This window comes from Hyla sarda, chromosome 7 (genome assembly GCF_029499605.1).
Source record: "Hyla sarda isolate aHylSar1 chromosome 7, aHylSar1.hap1, whole genome shotgun sequence".
NCBI lineage: Eukaryota > Metazoa > Chordata > Amphibia > Anura > Hylidae > Hyla > Hyla sarda.
The window spans coordinates 107,275,735-107,299,062 of NC_079195.1; the positions used below are offsets into that span (position 1 = coordinate 107,275,735).

Below are 23,328 nucleotides of genomic sequence, written 5' to 3' on the forward strand. Positions count from 1 at the left end.
GTTGGCAGTACAGTTCCCCCACATTAGGTGTGCAGTACAGTTCCCCCACATTAGGTGCAGTAGAGTTCCCCCACATTAGGTGTGCAGTACAGTTCCCCCACATTAGGTGTGCAGTACAGTTCCCCCACATTAGGTGTGCAGTACAGTTCCCCCACATTAGGTGCAGTATAGTTCCCCCACATTAGGTGCAGTACAGTTCCCCCACATTAGGTGCAGAACAATTCCCCACATTGGGTTGGCAGTATAGTTCCCCACATTAGACGCAGTATAGTCCCCCAGATTAGGTTGTCAGTATAGTTACCCCCATTAGGTGCAGTATAGTCCCCCACATTAGGGGCAGTAAAGTTCCCCCACAGACAGACAGCCTTCAGCTATATACAGTGTATGGCTGGAGGCTGTATGCCTGTTTACTGCCCCACTTCAGTATTTCGACCACCGCTCAGGGGTCACAATCTACTGCTATGGCCTATGGGCCATTGCAGTAGGTCCCGGGACCGGAGGTGGGAACACTGAAAATGACGTGCCGCTGGTCACTTACCATGCGCGCGCGTCCTCCTCCCTGCTCCGCTCCGCTTTGCTCTGTTACTGTGGGCTCATGCACGGGACGTCAGTGACGTCCCTGCGTGCGCTACCTCCCGGCGGCCCCTGCATTTTGAAAGTTAACGCGGGGCCGCAGAGAGGTAACCAGGGCATCCTTGTGTCCCAAAAAGATTTTTCAGGACACAGAGATGTCCCTATTGTGACGGGTGCCCCTGCGGGCACGGGGTCCGGAGCAGGTGCTCCATAAGCACCAATGATGATCCGGCCCTGGCGGCCGCTGGAGGAAAAAAAAATGCAGCCACATCTCAAAGCGGCCCACCGGGAAATTTCCGGTAAGCCAGTCCGGCCCACCCCTATGTAACCCATGTACACTCCTCTACACTCCTGAGCTCTAATACAATGCTAACTCCCTAATCAAATACACTGCAGACTCCCCCACTAATACACTGCAGACCCCCCTCCCCCTAATATACTGCTGATCCCCTCCCCCTAATGCACTGCTGTTCCCCTCCTCTCCCATCCCCCCTAATACACTGCTGTTAACCTCCCCCTAATGCTGACCCCCTTCCTCTCCCATCCCCCTAATACACTGCTGATCCCCCTCCCATCCCCCCTAATATAATGCTGATCTCTTCTCAACTAATACAATGCTGGTCCACCCTCCCCCTAATACCATGCTTATCGCCCCTCCCCCTAATACAATGCTGATTCCCCCATCCCCCTAATACAATGCTGATTTCCCCATCCCCCTAATACAATGCTTATTCCCCCATCCCCCTAATACAATACTGATCACCCTCTCCCCCTAATACAATGCTGAACCCCCTCCCCTTCCATCCCCCCAAAACACTGCTGCCATCCCCCCTTATACACTGCTAATCCCCCCTCCCATCCCCCCTAATACAATGCTGATCCACCCCTCCCCCTAATACAATGCTGATCCCCCCCTAATACACTGCTGTATCCCACCCCTGTTCCCCTCCCCTTAATACAATGCTGCCAGATTAAGGCTGCCTGGAAGATAGAGCACTTCATTATGATGGGACTGCAATATATATCCCTCCCCCATGATCTAGTGATGTATTAAGGAGGGTGGTGTCCTTTATCTCTTCCCTGTCAGATATGCCCCTTCTTCTGGTAGGAGATTTCAATAATCTTTTGAATCCATCCATAGATTAATTTGGGAGTAGAGGGGCCCCTATAGAGTCTTCTGTTACCGGTCTAACTAGGTTTGTAGAGGAAGCTGGGTGGGTTCACTTATGGAGTCGGTGCAATCCTGCAGGTAGGCAGTATTCCTGCTACTCTAGTTCCCATGGAACTCTGTCACGTATTGATTTAGCGCTGGGTGTGGAGTTGGTGGAATATCTCCCCTGTCATTTATCGGATCATTCTCCTATTCATGTACACCTTAACTTTAGTTCTAGTCCTAGAGTTAGAGGGTCCTTGTGGCATCTTAATCCATACTGACTTCAGGTACCCACAATAGGCCACACCCTGGTAGCGGATATTGAATCTTTCCTGGAAATTAATTGTGGCTCAGCTTCGCTGGGTTTAGTGTGGGATTCTCTGAAGGCTTTTGTCCGAAGTGTGTTTATTAAAGACATTACAACATGTAAATTGAAGAATCGAGGAATACAGGAGTTGTTGCAATGGCAGGTGCTTTCTGCTGAGAGGGAGTTCATTGGGAGCCCATCTGGTGCTGTTCAGGTTCGCTGGCAGTCTTTGAGTACTCTACTGGATGTACATCTACTGCACATGGCAGATAATAAAGGTTTTTTGCAGCAGCAATATTTTGAAAGTGGGGAAAGCACTGGCCGTTTATTGGTACGTATGATTCGGGTGCAGCAGGGGTCCATGGCCATTCTCTGTCTCTGCAATGGTGCTGGGTCTCTGGTGCAGGAAGATGCTAAAATTCTTGATGTGTTGGTCTTTTTTTATGAGGAGACGTATTCCTCCAAATTGTTTTATGATGATGTTCCTGTGTATCAATTTGTTTCCTCTATCCCGGTGGCAGCCTTATCGCAGACCGAGAGAGACTTCCTGAACATACTTTGAGAGAATTGGAGGAGGCCCTGGGTAATTTGCAAAATCACCAAGTCATCAGGGGTGGATGGGCTACCCAATGAATATCTTAAACAATATAGTGATTTACTGCTTCATTAGTTACTAGAAGTTCTGCAGGCTGCTGAAGTTCAGAGGGGCTTACCTACTTCTATGTCATAGTACTATTGCTGAAGCCTGGAAAAGATCCACTTTTGGCGGGTTCTTACCAACCAATCTCATTGTTGTGTTCAGATATTAAACTGTTGGCAATGGCGTTTTCTGTGGAGGGTGATGCGTCATATCGGCTTCGGTCCTCAAAGGTTGTTTTGATTTGTTCATGTGTGTTTTTTATGTTTTATCAAAAACAAAACAAAAACCTTAATAAATCTTTCTGATTAAAAAAATAAAAATATTGATCAAGGGGATTCCTACAAATAAAAAACAGAGACTAAGGATCATAAATGTTCCTAATCTCTGTACCTGAGACAAGGTTGTGTTATATAAGAAGCTGTTCATAGATGATATACTTATTAACAACACATATATCTTCATGTATAAGGGAGAGACTATGACATTAGTGTTGCTCACGAATATTCGCAATTCGAATATTATTCGCGAATATCGCATATTCGCGAATTCGCGAATTTCGCGAATATAGCGCTATATATTCGTAATTACGAATATTGTTTTTTTTTTTTTTTTTTTCCCACAGTACACATCACAGTGATCACCCCTCTCTGCTTCCAGCTTGTGTGGTGTAAAGAAGGCTGTAATACTACTGTGTGAGACTGGCGTGCGAAAAATCGCATATGCTAATTTTCGCATATGCGAATTTTGTATATGCTGATATTCACATATGTAAATTTTTCGCATACGGGAATGTTCGCATATGCGAAAATAAAACGAGAATATAACGAATATGCGAATATTCGCGAATATATGACGAATATTCGTCCATATTTTCGCAAATATTCGCGAATTCGAATATGGCCTATGCCGCTCAACACTATATGACATCTCTACAGGTCTAGATTTCACATCTAGCTTGATTGTTATCAGTAATTAATATACATATTCATTACCTGTCTCGTGGTTCCTTTCTTGCAGCTGACGAGGGTATATGTCACGTTCACCTTCTCACCGGGCATCAGTCACCTGTAAAAAGACACCGGTATGATAACATGCTCCTTATACATGCTAAAGACGCTAATATATATAACACTCTAGGGCCAGAACTACTTATCTCAGGGATTATGAAATCGCATAAGAAAAGGGAATAAAAAATAAATAAATAAAGGAACACATTGGGATCTAGATGATTTTTTATAACTTAAAATATTTTGCACATTTTAAATATTAAAAAAAAAATTTCATCTAAAAATGTTTATAATAAATAAAACAGTTAATCATGTAATAGGAATGTATGCCCTTTAATTCTGAAAGGGGGGGGGTTGAATTATTTTATACATTTTTTACCCCTCTGTCCCTCCTCTTTTATTCCTCCTGTCATCCTTGTCCACACCTCACCCCTGTTAACCCCTGCCCCCGTCTCCCATGTTCACCAACCTTTCTCCCGAGTCCACCCTCTTGTCATCCATGTCTACGTTGGCCAACCCTTTCCAACCCGTTACCTATGTTAACCATCTCCGTCCACCCCTCTGACAACCCCCAACCCCCCCTGTCTACCGTCTACCTCTCTGTCACCCATGTCCATTACCTATTCTTCCCTCTGTCCCTTTGTCACTCCTGTCCACCCCTCTTTTACCCCTTTGTCATCCCTGTACACCCCTCTAACCTCCTGTCACCCATGTTCACCCCCCATTCTCCACCCCACTGGCCTCATCCTTGTCACCTATGTCCATCTGTTCTGTCCCTTTGTTACCCCTGTCCACCCCTCTGTCAACCCCTACGCCCACCTGTCACCCATCTACACTCTTCTACACCCATCACCCTAGTCTTTCTCCCTCAACCTATTTTCATTTCCTTCCCCACAAATATATATAATATTAAAAAGTGTAATCACCACAGCCCAAATTGCTTAACTTTAGACCCCTACATAATATAATCTAAAAATGTCTCATCTCAAATTCCCATGTCAGATCTTTCCCGTCCTCCACTCTTTCCTGCGCTCTAATACAATGCTGACTCCCCTCCTGAGCTCTAATACAATGCTAAATCCCTAATCAAATACACTGCAGACCCCCCTCCCCCTAATATACTGCTGATCCCCTCCCCTAATACATTGCTGTTCCCCTTATCTCCCATCCCCCCAATACACTGCTGTTCCCCTCCCCCTAATGCTGACCCCCTTCCTCTCCCATCCCCCCTAATACACTGCTGGTTCCCCCTCCCATCCCCCTATTACACTGCTGATCCCCCTCCCATCCCCCCTAATACAATGCTGATCCCTTCTCACCTAATACAATGCTCATCCACCCTCCCCTAATACCATGCTGATCACCCCTCCCCCTAATACAATGCTGATCCCCTCTTCCCATAATACAATGCTGATCCCCCTCCCCCTAATACAATGCTGATCCCCTCTCCCCCTAATACAATGCTGATCCCTCTCCCCCTAATACAATGCTGATCCCCCTCCCCCTAATACAATGCTGATCCCCCATCCCCCTAATACAATGCTGATTTCCCCATCCCCCTAATACAATACTTATTCCCCCATCCCCCTAATACAATACTGATCATCCCCTCCCCCTAATACAATGCTGACCCCCCTCCCCTTCCATCCCCCCAAAACACTGCTGCCATCCCCCTAATACACTGCTGATCCCCCTCCCATCCACCCAATACATTGCTGATCCCCCCTCCCATCCCCCTAATACACTGCTGATCCCCCCTCCCATCTCCCCTAATACAATGCTGATCCACCCCTCCCCCTAATACAATACTGATCCCCCCCCCCCCCCGGTCCCCCTCTACTTAATACAATGCTGTTCCCCCCCATGGCCAGATTAAGGCTGCCTGGAAGACGGAGCACTTCATTATGATGCCCCCCCCCCCCCCCGACAGTTCCCACAAATTAGGTGCAGTATAGTTCCACCACATTAGGTTGTAGTTCCCCCAGATTAGGTGCAGTATATGTCCCCGCACATTTGGTTGGCACTAAAAGTCCTCGCACATTAGGATTTGCAGTACAGTTCCCCCACATTAGGTGTGCAGTACAGTTCCCCCACATTAGGTGTGCATTACAGTTCCCCCACATTAGGTGTGCAGTACAGTTTCCCCACATTAGGTGTGCAGTACAGTTCCCCCACATTAGATGTGCAATAAAGTTCCCCCACATTAGGTGTGCAGTACAGTTCCCCCACATTAGGTGTGCAGTACAGTTCCACCACATTAGGTGTGCAGTACAGTTCCCCCACATTAGGTGCAGTACAGTTCCCCCACATTAGTTGCAGTACAGTTCTCCCACATTAGGTGCAGTACAGTTCCCCCACATTAGGTTGGCAGTATAGTTCCCCACATTAGGTGCAGTATAATTCCCCCACATTAGGTGCAGTATAGCTCCCCCACATTAGGTGCAGTATAGCTCCCCCACATTAGGTGCAGTATAGTCCCCCACATTAGGTTGACAGTATAGTACCCCACATTAGGTTGGCAGTATAGTTCCCCACATTAGGTTGGCAGTATAGTCCCCCACATTAGGTTGGCAGTATAGTCCCCCACATTAGGGTGGCAGTATAGTCCCCCACATTAGGTGCAGTATAGTTCCCCACATTACGTGCAGTATAGTTCCCCCACATTAGGTGCAGTATAGCTCCCCCACATTAGGTGCAGTATACTTTCCCCACATAAGGTGCAGTATAGTTCCCCCACATTAGGTGCAGTATAGTTCCCCCACATTAGGTGCAGTATAGTTCCCCACATTAGGTGCAGTACAGTTCCCCCACAGACATTCAGCCTTCAGCCATATACAGTGTATGGCTGGAGGCTGTATGCCTGTTTACTGCCCCACTTCAGTATTCCGACCACCACTCCGGGGTCACAATCTACTGCTATGGCCTATGGGCCATAGCAGTAGGTCCCAAGACCAGGGTGGGGTGGTCGGAACACTGAATATGACGTGCCACTGGTCACTAACCATGCGCATGCGTCCTCCTCACTGCTCCACTCTGCTCTGTTACTATGGGTGCATGCACGGGACGTCCCTGCGTGCGCTACCTCCCGGAGGCCCCTTCGTTTTTAAAATAAATGCGGGGCCGCAGAGAGGTAACCGGGGCATCCTTGTGTCCCGAAAAGATTTTTCAGGACACAGGGATGTCCCTAATGTGACGGGTGCAGCCTGCGGGCACGGGGTCCGGAGCAGGCGCTCCATAAGCGCCAATGATGATCCATCCCTGGTGGCCGCTGGAGGGGGGAAAAAATGCAGCCACATCTCAAAGCGGCCCCAGGGCAGGCAGCCCATTGGGAAATTTCCCGGTAAGCCAGTCCAGCCCTGCCCCTATGTTACCCATGTACACTCCTCTACACCCCTAACCCCCCCTCTGTCCCCCATATACACCCCTTTATCACCCATGTACACTCCTCTACACACCTGTACACTCCTCTACACTCCTGAGCTCTAATACAATGCTAACTCCCTAATCAAATACACTGCAGACCCCCCCCACTAATACACTGCAGACCCCCCTCCCCCTAATATACTGCTGATCCCCTCCCCCTACTACACTGCTCTTCCCCTCCTCTCCCATCCCCCCTAATACACTGCTGTTCCCCTCCCTTCCCCCTAATGTTGACCCCCTTCCTTTCTCATCCCCCTAATACATTGCTGATCCCCCTCCCATCCCCCTAATACACTGCCGATCCCCCCCATCCCCCCTAATACAATACTGATCCACCCTCCCCCTAATACCATTCTGATCGCCCCTCCCCCTAATACAATGCTTATTCCCCCATCCCCCTTATACAATACTGATCACCACCTCCCCCTTATACAATGCTGACCCGCCTCCCCTTCCATCCCCCCAAAACACTGCTGCCATCCCCCCTAATACACTGCTGATTTCCCCTCCCATCCCCCCCCCTAATACACTGCTGATCCCCCTCCCATCTCCCCTAATAAAATGCTGATCCACCCCTCCCCCTTATACAATGTTGATCCCCCCCGGCCCCCCTAATACACTGCTGTATCCCACCCCTGTCCCCCTCCACTTAATACAATGCTGACTCCCCTCCTGAGCTCTAATACAATGCTAACTCCCTAATCAAATACACTGCAGACCCCCCCCACTAATACACTGCAGACCCCCTCCCCCTAATATACTGCTGATCCCCTCCTCTCCCATCCCCCCTAATACACTGCTGTTCCCCTCCCCCTAATGCTGACCCCCTTTCTCTCCCATCCCCCCTAATACACTGCTGATCCCCCTCCCATCCCCCTAATACACTGCTGATCCTCCTCCCATCCCTCCTGATACAATGCTGATCCCTTCTCACCTAATACCATGCTGATCACCCCTCCCCCTAATACAATGCTGATCCCCTCTTCCCATAATACAATGCTGATCCCCCTCCCCCTAATACAATGCTGATTCCCCCATCCCCCTAATACAATGCTGATTTCCCCATCCCCCTAATACAATACTTATTCCCCCATCACCCTAATACAATACTGATCACCCCCTCCCCCTAATACAATGCTGACCTCCCTCCCCTTCCATCCTCCCAAAACACTGCTGCCATCCCCCCTAAAACACTGCTGATCCCCCCTCCCATCCCCCCTAATACACTACTGATCCCCCCTCCCATCTCCCCTAATACAATGCTGATCCACCCCTCCCCCTAATACAATGCTGATCCCCCCCTGCCCCTCCTAATACACTGCTGTTTCCCACCCCTTTCTCCCTCCACTTAATACAATGCTTCCTCCCCCCCCCCCCCATGGCCACATTAAGGCTGCCTGGAAGACGGAGCACTTCATTATGATGCCCCCCCCCTCCGACAGTTCCCCCACGTTAGGTGCAGTATAGTTCCCCCACATTAGGTTGTAGTTCCCCCAGATTAGGTGCAGTATAAGTCCCCGCACATTAGGTGTGCAGTACAGTTCCCCAACATTAGGTGTGCAGTACAGTTCCCCCACATTAGGTGTGCAATACAGTTCGCCCACATTAGGTGTGCAGTATAGTTCCCCCACATTAGGTGTAGTACAGTTCCCCCACATTAGGTGCAGTACAGTTCCCCCACATTAGGTGCAGTACAGTTCCCCCACATTAGTTGCAGTACAGTTCCCCCACATTAGGTGCAGTACAGTTCCCCCACATTAGGTTGGCAGTATAGTTCCCCACATTAGGTGCACTATAATTCTCCCACATTAGATGCAGTATAGCTCCCCCACATTAGGTGCAGTATAGTCCTCCACATTAGGTTAGCAGTATAGTACCCCACATTACATTGACAGTATAGTTCCCCACATTAGGTTGGCAGTATAGTCCCCCACATTAGGTGCAGAATAGTTCCCCACATTACGTGCAGTATAGTTCCCCACATTAGGTGCAGTATAGTCCCCCACATTAGGTGCAGTATAGTTCCCCCACATTAGGTGCAGTATAGTCCCCCACATTAAGTGCAGTACAGTTCCCCCACAGACATTCAGCCTTCAGCCATATACAGTGTATGGCTGGAGGCTGTATGCCTGTTTACTGCCCCACTTCAGTATTCCGACCACCACTCCGGGGTCACAATCTACTGCTATGGCCTATGGGCCATAGCAGTAGGTCTCGGGACCGGAGGTGGGGTGGTCGGAACACTGAAGATGATGTGCCGCTGGTCACTTGCGTCCTCCTCACTGCTACGCTCTGCTCTGTTTCTATGGGCGCACGCACGGTACGTCAGTGACGTCCCTGCATGCACTAGCTCCCGGAGGCCCCTGCGTTTTTAAAGTTAACGCGGGGCCGCAGAGAAGTAACCGGGGCATCCTTGTGTCCCAAAAAGATTTTTCAGGACACAGGGATGTCCCTAATGTGACGGGTGTCCCCTGCCGGCACGGAATCCGGAGAAAGTGCTCCATAAGCGCCAATGATGATCCGGCCCTGGTGGCCGCTGGAGGCGGAAAAAAAATGCAGCCACATCTCAAAGCAGCTCCAGGGCCGGCTGCCCATTGGGAAATTTCCAGTCCGGCCCTGCCCCTATGTTACCCATGTACACTCCTCTACACTCTTCTGTCCCCCATATACACCCCTTTATCACCCATGTACACTCCTCTACACACCTGTACACTCCTCTACACTCCTGAGCTCTAATACAATGCTAACTCCCTAATCAAATACACTGCAGACCCCCCCACTAATACACTGCAGACCCCCTCCCCCTAACATATTGCTGACCCCCTCCCCCTAATACACTGCTGTTCCCCTCCTCTCCCATCCCCCCTAATACACTGCTGTTCCCCTCCCCCTAATGCTGACCCCCCTTTTTCTCCCTTCCCCCCTAATACACTGCTGATCCCCTTCCCATCCCGCTAATACACTGCCGATCCCCCCCATCCCCTCTAATAGAATGCTGATCCACCCTCCCCCTAATACAATGCTGATCCACCCTCCCCCTAATACCATGCTGATCCCCCTCCCCCTAATACAATGCTGATTCCCCCATCCCCCTAATACAATGCTGATCTCCCCATCCCCCTAATACAATGCTTATTCCCCCATCCCCCCTTATACAATACTGATCACCCCCTCCCCCTAATACAATGCTGACACCCCCTCCCCTTCTATCCCCCCAAAACACTGCTGCAATCCCCCCCTAATACACTGCTAACCCCCCTCCCATCCCCCCTGATACACTACTGATCCCCCCTCCCATCTCCCCTAATACAATGCTGATCCACCCCTTCCCCTACTACAATGCTGTTCCCACCCCCCTGGCCCCCTCTAATACACTGCTGTATCCCACCCCTGTCCCCCTCCACTTAATACAATGCTGCCCCCCCCCCCCCCAGGGCCAAATTATGGCTGCCTGGAAGAAAGAGCACTACATTATGATGCCCCCCCCCCCCACCAGTTCCCCCACATTAGGTGCAGTATAGTTCCCCCACATGAGGTTGTAGTTCCCCCAGATTAGGTGCAGTATAAGTCCCTGCACATTAGGTTGGCAGTACAAGTCCCAGCACAATAGGTGTGTAGTACAGTTCCCCCACATTAGGTGTGCAGTACAGTTCCCCCACATTAGGTGTAGTATAGTTCCCCCACATTAGGTGCAGTACAGTTCCCCCACATTAGGTGTGCAGTACAGTTCCCCCACATTGCACATTGCGACTCTTTCCCCTTTTTTTTTCTTTGCTCGTCAACTTTGGTAAGGGCACCATGCAAATTTTTTGTCAGTGTTCTTATGCACAGAAATATTCTTGTTAAGTGTTTTTCTAGTTCGATTGACCCTGATGGTGGCTTTGTGTGCCTTTATGGCGAATTTTACCATGTGCCTTTTATATTGGCTGCAATATTTATCCTTCCATCATATTCTAGTGATATATTAAGGAGGGTGGTGTCCTTTTTCTCTTCCCTGCCAGATGTGCCCCTTCTTCAGGTAGGAGATTTCAATAATCTTTTGAATCCATTCATAGATTAATTTGGGGGTAGAGGGGCACATATAGAGTCTTCTGTTACCAATCTGACTAGGTTTGTAGAGGAAGCTGGGTGGGTTGACTTATGGAGTCAGTGCAATCCTGCAGGTAGGCAGTATTCCTGCTACTCTAGTTCCCAGGGTACTTTGTCACGTATTGATTTAGCGCTGGGTCATGAGCTGATCTTTTGTGGCGTTGGTGGAATATCTCCCATGTCATTTATCGGAACATTCTCCTATTCATGTACACCTTAACCTCAGTTCTAGTCCTAGAGTTAGGGGGTCCTTGTGGCATCTTAATCCATACTGGCTTCAGGTATTCACAATAGGCCACACCCTGGTAGCGGATATTGAATCTTTCCTGGAAATTAATTGTGGCTCAGCTTCGCTGGGGGTAGTGTGGGATTCTCTGAAGGCTTTTGTCCGGGGTGTGTTTATTAGAGATTTTACCACATGTAAATGAAAGAATTCAGGAATACAGGAGTTGTTGCAATGGCAGGTGCTTTCTGCTGAGAGGGAGTTCCTTGGGAGCCCGTCTGGTGCTGTTCAGGTTCGCTGGCAGTCTTTGAGTACTCTACTGGATGTACATCTACTGCACATGGCTGATAATAAAGGTTTTTTTCAGAAGCAGCAATATTTTGAAAGTGGGGAAAGCACTGGCCGTTTATTGGCACGTATGATTCGGGTGCAGCAGGGGCCCATGACCATTCTCTGTCTCTGCAATGGTGCTGGGTCTCTGGTGCAGGAAGATACTAAAATTCTTGATGGGTTGGTCTTTTTTTATGAGGAGTCGTATTCCTCCAAAATGTTTTATGATGGTGTTACTGTGTATCAATTTGTTTCCTCTATCCCGGTGGCAGGCCTGTCGCAGACCCAAAGAGACTTCCTGAACATACTTTGAGAGAGTTGGAGGAGGCCCTGGGTAATTTGCTAAATCACCAAGTCATCAGGGGTGGATGGGCTACCCAATGAATATCTTAAACAATATAGTGATTTACTGCTTCATTAGTTACTAGAAGTACTGCAGGCTGCTGAAGTTGAGAGGGGCTTACCTACTTCTATGTCACAGGCTATTATAGTACTATTGCTGAAGCCTGGGAAAGATCCACTTTTGGCGGGTTCTTACTGACCAATCTCATTGTTGTGTTCAGATATTAAACTGACTGAGGATTCCGATATGGTACCATAGATGAACGCATAGCTCTACATGCTAATGATATGCTTCTTTTCTTGGGTGATGTGGTCTTTGTGCCCTCCCCTTATTGGTTTACATATATTGATGTGTCTTTGCTCTGTGTTGGCCTTAATGTGTGGTGATTCTTTTGTTTCATGTTTTTTTTCCTTTTTTTATTTTCCTTCCCTTATAGCCCGGTTTGAAATTCTCCTACTCCTAATGTGTCTTCCAAGGCTTATCTTTTTCTTTTCTTTTTTGGTGACTGCTACACGGGTTATAACATGGTGCTCTAGTTATATTTGTCATAAGAACCTGGAGGGAGGTGTCATTCGTGGGGGTGGGGGGAAGGAATGGGGGTTGTTTTGACTTATTCATGTGTGTTATTTATGTTTTATCAAAAACAAAAACCTTAATAAATCTTTCTGATTAAAAAAAATAAAAAATATTGATAAAGGGGATTCCTACAAATAACAAAGAGAGACTAAGGATCATAAATGTTCCTAATGTCTGTACCTGAGACAAGGTTGTGTTATATAAAAAGCTGTTCATAGATGATATACTTATTAACAACACATATATCTTCGTGTATAAGGGAGAGACTATGACATCTCTACAGGTCTAGATTTTACATCTAGCCTGATTGTTATCAGTAATTAATATAAATATTAATTACCTGTCTCGTGGTTCCTTTCTTGCAGCTGATGAGGATATATGTCACGTTCACCTTCTCACCGGGCATCAGTCACCTGTAAAAAGACACCGGTATGATAACATGCTCCTTATACATGCTACAGACACTAATATATATAACACTCTAGGGCCAGAACTACTTATCTCAGGGATTATGAAACCGCATAAGAAAAGGGAACAAAAAATAAATAAATAAAGGAACACATTGGGATCTAGATGATTTTATCTAACTTAAAATATTTTGTACATTTTAAATATTTTAAAAAAATATATTTAATCTAAAAATTGTTATAATATATAAAACAGTTAATCATGTAATAGGAATGTATGCCCTTTAATTCTGAAAGGGGGTGGTTGAATTATTTTATTAATTGTTTTACCCCTCTGTCCCTCCTCTTTTATACCTCCTGTCATCCTTGTCCACCCATACCCCTGTTAACCCCTGCCCTCGTCTCCCATGTCCACCCCCCTTTCTCCCGAGTCCACCCTCTTGTCATCCATGTCTACCTTGGCCAACCCTTTCCAACCCCTGTTACCTATGTTCACCATTTCCGTCCACCCCTCTGACAACCCCCCCCCCCCCCCGTCTACCTCTCTGTCACCCATGTCCATTCCCTATTCTCCCCTCTGTCCCTTTGTCACTCCTGTCCACCCCTCTTTTACCCCTTTGTCATCCCTGTCCACCCCTCTAATCTCCTGTCTCCCATGTCCACCCTCCTGTCATCCATGTCCACCTTGGCCACCCCTCTGTCACCCATTTTCACCCCCATTCACCACCCCACTGGCCTCATCCTTGTCACCTATGTCCATCTGTTCTGTCCCTTTGTCACCCCTGTCCACCCCTCGGTCACCCCCTACGCCCACCTGTCACCCATCTACACTCTTCTACACCCATCACCCTAGTCTTTCTCCCTCAACCTATTTTCATTTCCTTCCCCACAAATATATATAATATTAAAATATATAATCACCACACCCCAAATTGCCTAACTTTAGACCCTTACATAATATAATCTAAAAATGCCTCATCTCAAATTCCCATGTCAGATCTTTCCCGTCCTCCACTCTTTCCTGCGCTCTAATACAATGCTGACTCCCCTCCTGAGCTCTAATACAATGCTAACTCCCTAAACACATACACTGCAGACCCCCCCCCCCACTAATACACTGCAGACCCCCTCCTCCTAATACACTACTGATCCCCTCCCCTAATACTTTGCTGTTCCCCTCCTCTCCCATCCCCCCTAATACACTGCGGTTCCCCTCCCCTCCCCCTAATGCTGACCCCCTTCCTCTCCCATCCCCCCTAATACACTGCTGATCCCCTCCCATCCCCCTAATACACTGCTGATCCCCCTCCCATCCCCCCTGATACAATGCTGATCCCTTCTCACCTAATACAATGCTGATCCACCCTCCCCCTAATACCATGCTGATCCCCTCTCCCCCTAATACAATGCTGATCCCCCTCCCCCTAATACAATGCTGATACCCCCATCCCCCTAATACAATACTTATTCCCCATCACCCTAATACAATACTGATCACCCCCTCCCCCTAATACAATGCTGCCCCCCTCCTTTTCCATCCCCCCAAAACACTGCTGCCATCCCCCTAATACACTGCTGATCCCCCCCTCCCATCTCCCCTAATACAATGCTGATTCCCCCCACCTGCCCCTCCTAATACACTGCTGTATCCCACCCCTGTCCCCCTCCACTTAATACAATGCTGTCCCCCCCATGGCCAGATTAAGGCTGCCTGGAAGACGGAGCATTTCATTATGATGCCCCCCCCCCCCCGACAGTTCCCCCATATTAGGTGCAGTTAAGTTCCCCCACATTAGGTTGTAGTTCCCCCAGATTAGGTGCAGTATAAATCCCCGCACATTAGGGGTGCAGTACAGTTCTCCCACATTAGGTGTAGTATAGTTCCCCCACATTAGGTGTGCAGTACAGTTCCCCCACATTAGGTGTGCAGTACAGTTCCCCCACATTAGGTGTGCAGTACAGTTCCCCCACATTAGGTGTGCAATACAGTTCCCCCACATTAGGTGTGCAGTATAGTTCCCCCACAGACATTCAGCCTTCAGCCATATACAGTGTATGGCTGGAGGCTGTATGCCTGTTTACTGCCCCACTTCAGTATTCCGACCACCACTCCGGGGTCACAATCTACTGCTATGGCCTATGGGCCATAGCAGTAGGTCCCGGGACCGGAGGTGGGGTGGTCGGAACACTGAAGATGATGTGCCGCTGGTCACTTGCGTCCTCCTCACTGCTACGCTCTGCTCTGTTTCTATGGGCGCACGCACGGGACGTCAGTTAACGCGGGGCCGCAGAGAGGTAACCGGTGCATCCTTGTGTCCCAAAAAGATTTTTCAGGACACAGGGATGTCCCTAATGTGACGGGTGCCCCCTGCCAGCACGGAATCCGGAGAAAGCGCTCCATAAGCGCCAATGCTGATCCGGCCCTGGTGGCCGCTGGAGGCGGAAAAAAATGCAGCCACATCTCAAAGCGGCTCCAGGGCCGGCGGCCCATTGGGAAATTTCCAGTCCGGCCCTGCCCCTATGTTACCCATGTACACTCCTCTATACCCTTCTGTCCCCCATATACACCCCTTTATCACCCATGTACACTCCTCTACACTCCTGAGCTCTAATACAATGCTAACTCCCTAATCAAATACACTGCAGACCCCCCCACTAATACACTGCAGACCCCCTCCCCCTAACATATTGCTGATCCCCTCCCCCTAATACACTGCTGTTCCCATCCTCTCCCATCCCCCCTAATACACTGCTGTTCCCCTCCCCCTAATGCTGACCCCCCTTTCTCTCCCATCCCCCTAATACACTGCTGATCCCCTTCCCATCCCGCTAATACACTGCCGATCCCCCCCATCCCCTCTAATAGAATGCTGATCCACCCTCCCCCTAATACAATGCTGATCCACCCTCCCCCTAATACCATGCTGACCACCCCTCCCCCTAATACAATGCTGATCCCCTCTCCCCCTAATACAATGCTGATCCCCCTCCCCTAATACAATGCTGATTCCCCCATCCCCCTAATACAATGCTGATTTCCCCATCCCCCTAATACAATGCTTATTCCCCCATCCCCCCTTATACAATACTGATCACCCCCTCCCCCTAATACAATGCTGACCCCCCTCCCCTTCCATCCCCCCAAAACACTGCTGCCATCCCCCCTAATACACTGCTGATCCCCCTCCCATCCCCCTAATACACTACTGATCCCCCCTCCCATCTCCCCTCATACAATGCTGATCCACCCCTCCCCCTACTACAATGCTGTTCCCACCCCCCTGGCCCCCTCTAATACACTGCTGTATCCCACCCCTGTCCCCCTCCACTTAATAAAATGCTGCCCCCCCCCCCCCCAGGGCCAGATTAAGGCTGCCTGGAAGAAAGAGCACTTCATTATGATGGCCCCCCCCCCGCCAGTTCCCCCACATTAGGTGCAGTATAGTTCCCCCACATGAGGTTGTAGTTCCCCCAGATTAGGTGCAGTATAAGTCCCTGCACATTAGGTTGGCAGTACAAGTCCCAGCACAATAGGTGTGTAGTACAGTTCCCCCACATTAGGTATGCAGTACAGTACCCCCACATTAGGTGTGCAGTACAGTACCCCCACATTAGGTGTAGTATAGTTCCCCCACATTAGGTGCAGTACAGTTCCCCCACATTAGGTGTGCAGTACAGTTCCCCCACATTGCACATTGCGACTCTTTCCCCCTTTTTTTTTTCCTTTGCTCGTCAACTTTGACAAAAAATTTGCATGGTGCCCTTACCAGTGTTCTTATGCACAGGAATATTCTTGTTAAGTGTTTTTCTAGTTCGATTGACCATGATGGTGGCTTTGTGTGCCTTTATGGCGAATTTTACCATGTGCCTTTTATATTGGCTGCAATATTTATCCTTCCATCATATTCTAGTGATATATTAAGAAGGGTGGTGTCCTTTGTCTCTTCCCTGCCAGATGTGCCCCTTCTTCAGGTAGGAGATTTCAATAATCTTTTGAATTCATTCATAGATTAATTTGGGGGTAGAGGGGCACATATAGAGTCTTCTGTTACCAATCTGACTAGGTTTGTAGAGGAAGCTGGGTGGGTTGACTTATGGAGTCGGTGCAATCCTGCAGGTAGGCAGTATTCCTGCTACTCTAGTTCCCAGGGTACTCTGTCACGTATTGATTTAGCGCTGGGTAATGAGCTGATCTTTTGTGGCGTTGGTGGAATATCTCCCATGTCATTTATCGGATCATTCTCCTATTCATGTACACCTTAACTTCAGTTCTAGTCCTAGAGTTAGGGGTTCCTTGTGGCATCTTAATCCATACTGGCTTCAGGTATTCACAATAGGCCACACCCTGGTAGCGGATATTGAATATTTCCTGGAAATTAATTGTGGCTCAGCTTCGCTGGGGGTAGTGTGGGATTCTCTGAAGGCTTTTGTCCGGGGTGTGTTTATTAGAGATTTTACCACATGTAAAGAATTCAGGAATACAGGAGTTGTTGCAATGGCAGGTGCTTTCTGCTGAGAGGGAGTTCCTTGGGAGCCCGTCTGGTGCTGTTCAGGTTCGTTGGCAGTCTTTGAGTACTCTACTGGATGTACATCTACTGCACATGGCTGATAATAAAGGTTTTTTTCAGCAGCAGCAATATTTTGAAAGTGGGGAAAGCACTGGCCGTTTATTGGCACGTATGATTCGGGTGCAGCAGGGGTCCATGACCATTCTCTGTCTCTGCAATGGTGCTGGGTCTCTGGTGCAGGAAGATACTAAAATTCTTGATGGGTTGGTCTTTTTTTATGAGGAGTCGTATTCCTCCAAAATGTTTTATGATGATGTTACTGTGTATCAATTTGTTTCCTCTATCCCGGTGGCAGGCCTGTCGCAGACCCAAAGAGACTTCCTGAACATACTTTGAGAGAGTTGGAGGAGGCCCTGGGTAATTTGCTAAATCACCAAGTCAGCGGGTGGATGGGCTACCCAATGAATATCTTAAACAATATAGTGATTTACTGCTTCATTAGATACTAGAAGTACTGCAGGCTGATGAAGTTGAGAGGGGCTTACCTACTTCTATGTCAGAGGCTATTATAGTACTATTGCTGAAGCCTGGGAAAGATCTACTTTTGGCGGGTTCTTACTGACCAATCTCATTGTTGTGTTCAGATATTAAACTGACTGAGGATTCCGATATGGTACCCTAGATGAACGCATAGCTCTATATGCTGATGATATGCTTCTTTTCTTGGGTGATGTGGTCTTTGTGCCCTCCACTTATTGGTTTACATATATTGATGTGTCTTTGCTCTGTGTCGGCCTTAATGTGTGGTGATTCTTTTGTTTCATGTTTTTTTTTCTTTTTCTTCTTTTCCTTCCCTTATAGCCCTGTTTGAAATTCTCCTACTCCTAATGTGTTTTCCAAGGCTTATCTTTTTCTTTTCTTTTTTGGTGACTGCTACACGGGTTATAACATGGTGCTCTAGTTTATATTTGTCATAAGAACCTGGAGGGAGGTGTCATTCGTGGGGGTGGGGGGAAGGAATGGGGGTTGTTTTGATTTATTCATGTGTGTCAAAAACAAAACAAAAACCTTAATAAATCTTTCTGATTAAAAAAAATAAAAATATTGATAAAGGGGATTCCTACAAATAACAAAGAGAGACAAAGGATCATAAATGTTCCTAATGTCTGTACCTGAGACAAGGTTGTGTTATATAAGAAGCTGTTCATAGATGATATACTTATTAACAACACATATATCTTCGTGTATAAGGGAGAGACTAAAACATCTCTACAGGTCTAGATTTCACATCTAGCCTGATCGTTATCAGTAATTAATATAAATATTAATTACCTGTCTCGTGGTTCCTTTCTTGCAGCTGATGAGGGTACATGTCACGTTCACCTTCTCACCGGGCATCAGTCACCTGTAAAAAGACACCGGTATGATAACATGCTCCTTATACATGCTACAGACGCTAATATATATAACACTCTAGGGCCAGAACTACTTATCTCAGGGATTATGAAACCACATAAGAAAAGGGAACACAAAATAAATAAATAAAAGAACACATTGGGATCTAGATTATTATTTTTTCTTACTTAAAATATTTTGTACATTTTAAATACTTTTTTTTATAAAATATTTTATCAATTTTTTTTATAATATATAAAACAGTTAATCATGTAATAGGAATGTATGCCCTTTAATTCTGAAAGGGGGGGCGTTGAATTATTTTATTAATTGTTTTACCCCTCTGTCCACCCTCTTTTATTCCCCTTGTCATCCTTGTCCACCCCTGTTAACTCCCGCCCCCCCCCCCCCCCCGTCTCCCATGTCCACCCCCATTTCTCCCGAGTCCACCCTCTTGTCATCAATGTCTACCTTGGCCAACCCTTTCCAACCCCTGTTACCTATGTTCACCATCTCCGTCCACCCTTCTGACAACCCCCAACCCCCCCCCCCCCCCCCACATCTACCTCTCTGTCACCCATGTCCATTCCCTATTCTTCCCTCTGTCCCTTTGTCACTCCTGTCCACCCCTCTTTTACCCCTTTGTCATCCCTGTCCACCCCTCTAATCTCCTGTCTCCCATGTTCACCCTCCTGTCATCCATGTCCACCTTGGCCACCCCTCTGTCACCCATTTTCACCCCCTATTCTCCACCCCACTGGCCTCATCCTTGTCACCTATGTCCATCTGTTCTGTCCCTTTGTCACCCCTGTCCACCCCTCGGTCACCCCCAACGCCCACCTGTCACCCATCTACACTCTTCTACACCCATCACCCTAGTCTTTCTCCCTCAACCTATTTACATTTCCTTCCCCAAAAATATATATATAATATTAAAATATATAATCACCACAGCCCAAATTGCCTAACATTAGACCCCTACATAATATAATCTAAAAATGCCTCATCTCAAATTCTCATGTCAGATCTTTCCCGTCCTCCACTCTTTCCTGTACAATGCTGACTCCCCTCCTGAGCTCTAATACAATGCTAACTCCCTAATCAAATACACTGCAGACCCCCCCACTAATACACTGCAGATCCCCTCCCCCTAATATACTGCTGATCCCCTCCCCTAATACTTTGCTGTTCCCCTCCTCTCCCATCCCCCCTAATACACTGCTGTTCCCCTCCCCCTAATGCTGACCCCCTTCCTCTCCCATCCCCCCTAATACACTGCTGATCCCCCTCCCATCCCCCTAATACACTGCTGATCCCCCTCCCATCCCCCTGATACAATGCTGATCCCTTCTCACCTAATACAATGCTGATCCACCCTCCCCCTAATACCATGCTGATCCCCTCTCCCCCTAATACAATGCTGATCTGATTCCCCCATCCCCCTAATACAATACTTATTCCCCATCACATTAAGGCTGCCTGGAAGACGGAGCACTTCATTATGATGCCCCCCCCCCCGACAGTTCCCCCACAGTTCCCCCACATTAGGTGCAGTATAGTTCCCCCACATTAGGTTGTAGTTCCCCCAGATTAGGTGCAGTATAAGTCCCCGCACATTAGGAGTGCAGTACAGTTCCCCCACATTAGGTGTGCAGTACAGTTCCCCCACATTAGGTGTGCAGTATAGTTCCCCCACATTAGGTGTGCAGTATAGTTCCCCCACATTAGGTGTGCAGTATAGTTCCCCCACATTAGGTGCAGTACAGTTCCCCCACATTAGGTGCAGTACAGTTCCCCCACATTAGGTGCAGTACAGTTCCCCCACATTAGGTTGGCAGTATAGTTCCCCACATTAGGTGCAGTATAATTCCCCCACATTAGGTGCAGTATAGCTCCCCCACATTAGGTGCAGTATAGTCCCCCACATTAGTTTGGCAGTATAGTACCCCACATTAGTTTGGCAGTATAGTTCCCCACATTAGGTTGGCAGTATAGTACCCCATAATAGGTTGGCAGTATAGTCCCCCAGATTAGGTGCAGTATAGTTCCCCACATTACGTGCAGTATAGTTTCCCACATTAGGTGCAGTATAGTCCCCCACATTAGGTGCAGTATAGTTCACCCACATTAGATGCAGTATAGCTCCCTCACATTAGGTGCAGTATAGTTCCCCACATTAATGCAAGAGGTGCTGCTCTATCCCCGTAACCCGGCTTCCGTGCTGCAGACCGGCAGGGTGGCGTTCCCTTCCACGTGCAATAGTAGAAAACGGAAGATGTCCAGCACCAGGAAGGCAGGTAAAAACTTGTTTATTGAGGTACAAAAGTAACAAACAGCATATCAAGGAGCGTAGAGCCTACGCGTTTCAAGCTAAAGAGCCCTTAGTCAGTTCCCCACATTAGGTGCATTATACTTTCCCCACATTAGGTGCAGTATAATTCCCCCACATTAGGTGCAGTATAGTTCCCCACATTAGGTGCGGTATAGTTCCCCCACATTAGGTGTGCAGTCTAGTCCCCCACATTAGGTGCAGTACAGTTCCCCCACAGACATACAGCCTTCAGCCATATACAGTGTATGGCTGGAGGCTGTATGCCTGTTTACTGCCCCACTTCAGTATTCAGATCACCACTCCGGGGTCACAATCTACTGCTATGGCCTATGGGCCATAGCAGTAGGTCCCGGGACCGGAGGTGGGGTGGTCGGAACACTGAAGATGACGTGCCGCTGGACACTTACCATGCACGTGCGTCCTCCTCACTGCTCCGCTCTGCTCTGTTACTATGGGTGCACGCACGGGACGTCAGTTACGTCCCTGCGTGCGCTACCTCCCGGAGGCCCCTGAGTTTTTAAAGTTAATGCGCGCCGCCGAGAGGTAACCGGGGCATCCTTGTGTCCCGAAAAGATTTTTCAGGACACAGGGATGTCCCTAATGTGACGGGTGCCCCTGCTGGCACGGGGTCCGGAGCAGGCGCTCCATAAGCGCCAATGATGATCCGGCCCTGGCGGCAGGTGGAGGGGGAAAAAAATGCAGCCACATCTCAAAGCAGCCCCAGGGCCGGCGGCCCATTGGGAAATTTCCCGGTAGGCCAGTCCGGCCCTGCCCCTATGTTACCCATGTACACTCCTCTACACACCTGTACACTCCTGAGCTCTAATACAATGCTAACTCCCTAATCAAATACACTGCAGACCCCCCACTAATACACTGCAGACCCCCCTCCCCCTAATATACTGCTGATCCCCTCCCCCTAATACACTGCTATTCCCCTTATCTCCCATCCCCCCAATACACTGCTGTTCCCCTCCCCCTAATGCTGACCCGCTTCCTCTCCCATCCCCCCTAATACAATGCTGATCCCCCCTAATACAATGCTGATCTACCCTCCCCCTAATACAATGCTGATCCACCCTCCCCCTAACACCATGCTGATCGCCCCTCCCCCTAATACAATGCTGATCCCCTCTCCCCCTAATACAATGCTGATCCCACCTCCCCTTAATACAATGCTGATTCCCTCATCCCCCTAATACAATGCTGATTTCCCCATCCCCCTAATACAATGCTTATTTCCCATCCCCCTTGTACAATACTGACCCCCCCTCCCCTTCCATCCCCCCCAAAACATTGCTGCCATCCCCCCTAATACACTGCTGATCCCCCCTCCCATCTCCCCTAATACAATGCTGATCCCCCCCCTGTCCCCCCTCCACTTAGTCACTTAATACAATTCTGAATCCATCCATAGATTAATTTGGGGGTAGAGAGGCCCCTATAGAGTCTTCTATTACTGGTCTGACTAGGTTTGTAGAGGAAGCTGGATGGGTTGACTTATGGAGTCGGTGGAATCCTGCAGGTAGTCAGTATTCCTGCTACTCTATTTCCCCTGGTACTCTGGCACGTATTGATTTAGCGCTGGGTAATGAGCTGATCTTCCCATGGGTGGCGTTGGTGGAATATCTCCCCTGTCATTTATCGGATCATTCTCCTATTCATGTACACCTTAACTTCAGTTCTAGTCCTAGAGTTAGGGGGTCATTGTGACATCTTAATCCATACTGGATTCAGGCACCCACAATAGGCCACACCCAGGTAGCGGATATTGAATGCCTCCTGGAAATTAAATGTGGCTCAGCTTCGCTGGGGGTGGTGTGGGATTCTCTGAAGGCTTTTGTCCGAAGTGTGTTTTTTAGAGACATTACCACAAGTAAATTGAAGAATCGAGGAATCCAGGAGTTGTTGCAATGGCACGTACTTTCTGCTAAGAGGAAGTTCCTTGGGAGCCCGTCTGGTGCTGTTCAGCTGTTCAGGTTCGCTGGCAGTCTTTGAGTACTCTACTGGATGTACATCTAC

At 48.3% G+C, this 23,328-nt stretch overlaps 1 long non-coding RNA gene across 3 annotated transcripts in view; it reads right to left on the reverse strand.

Moving 5' to 3' along the window:
* The window catches only part of LOC130282284 (uncharacterized), a 69,213-nt gene that overhangs the window by 21,624 nt on the left and 24,261 nt on the right, over positions 1-23,328 (reverse strand). For all 3 annotated transcript variants that reach the window (XR_008846319.1, XR_008846320.1, XR_008846321.1), the window contains exons 3-5: positions 18,912-18,984; positions 13,005-13,077; positions 3,666-3,738 (exon numbers count right to left, since the gene is read on the reverse strand). This is a non-coding gene — a long non-coding RNA (uncharacterized LOC130282284). The remainder of the gene's footprint in view (positions 1-3,665; positions 3,739-13,004; positions 13,078-18,911; positions 18,985-23,328) is intronic.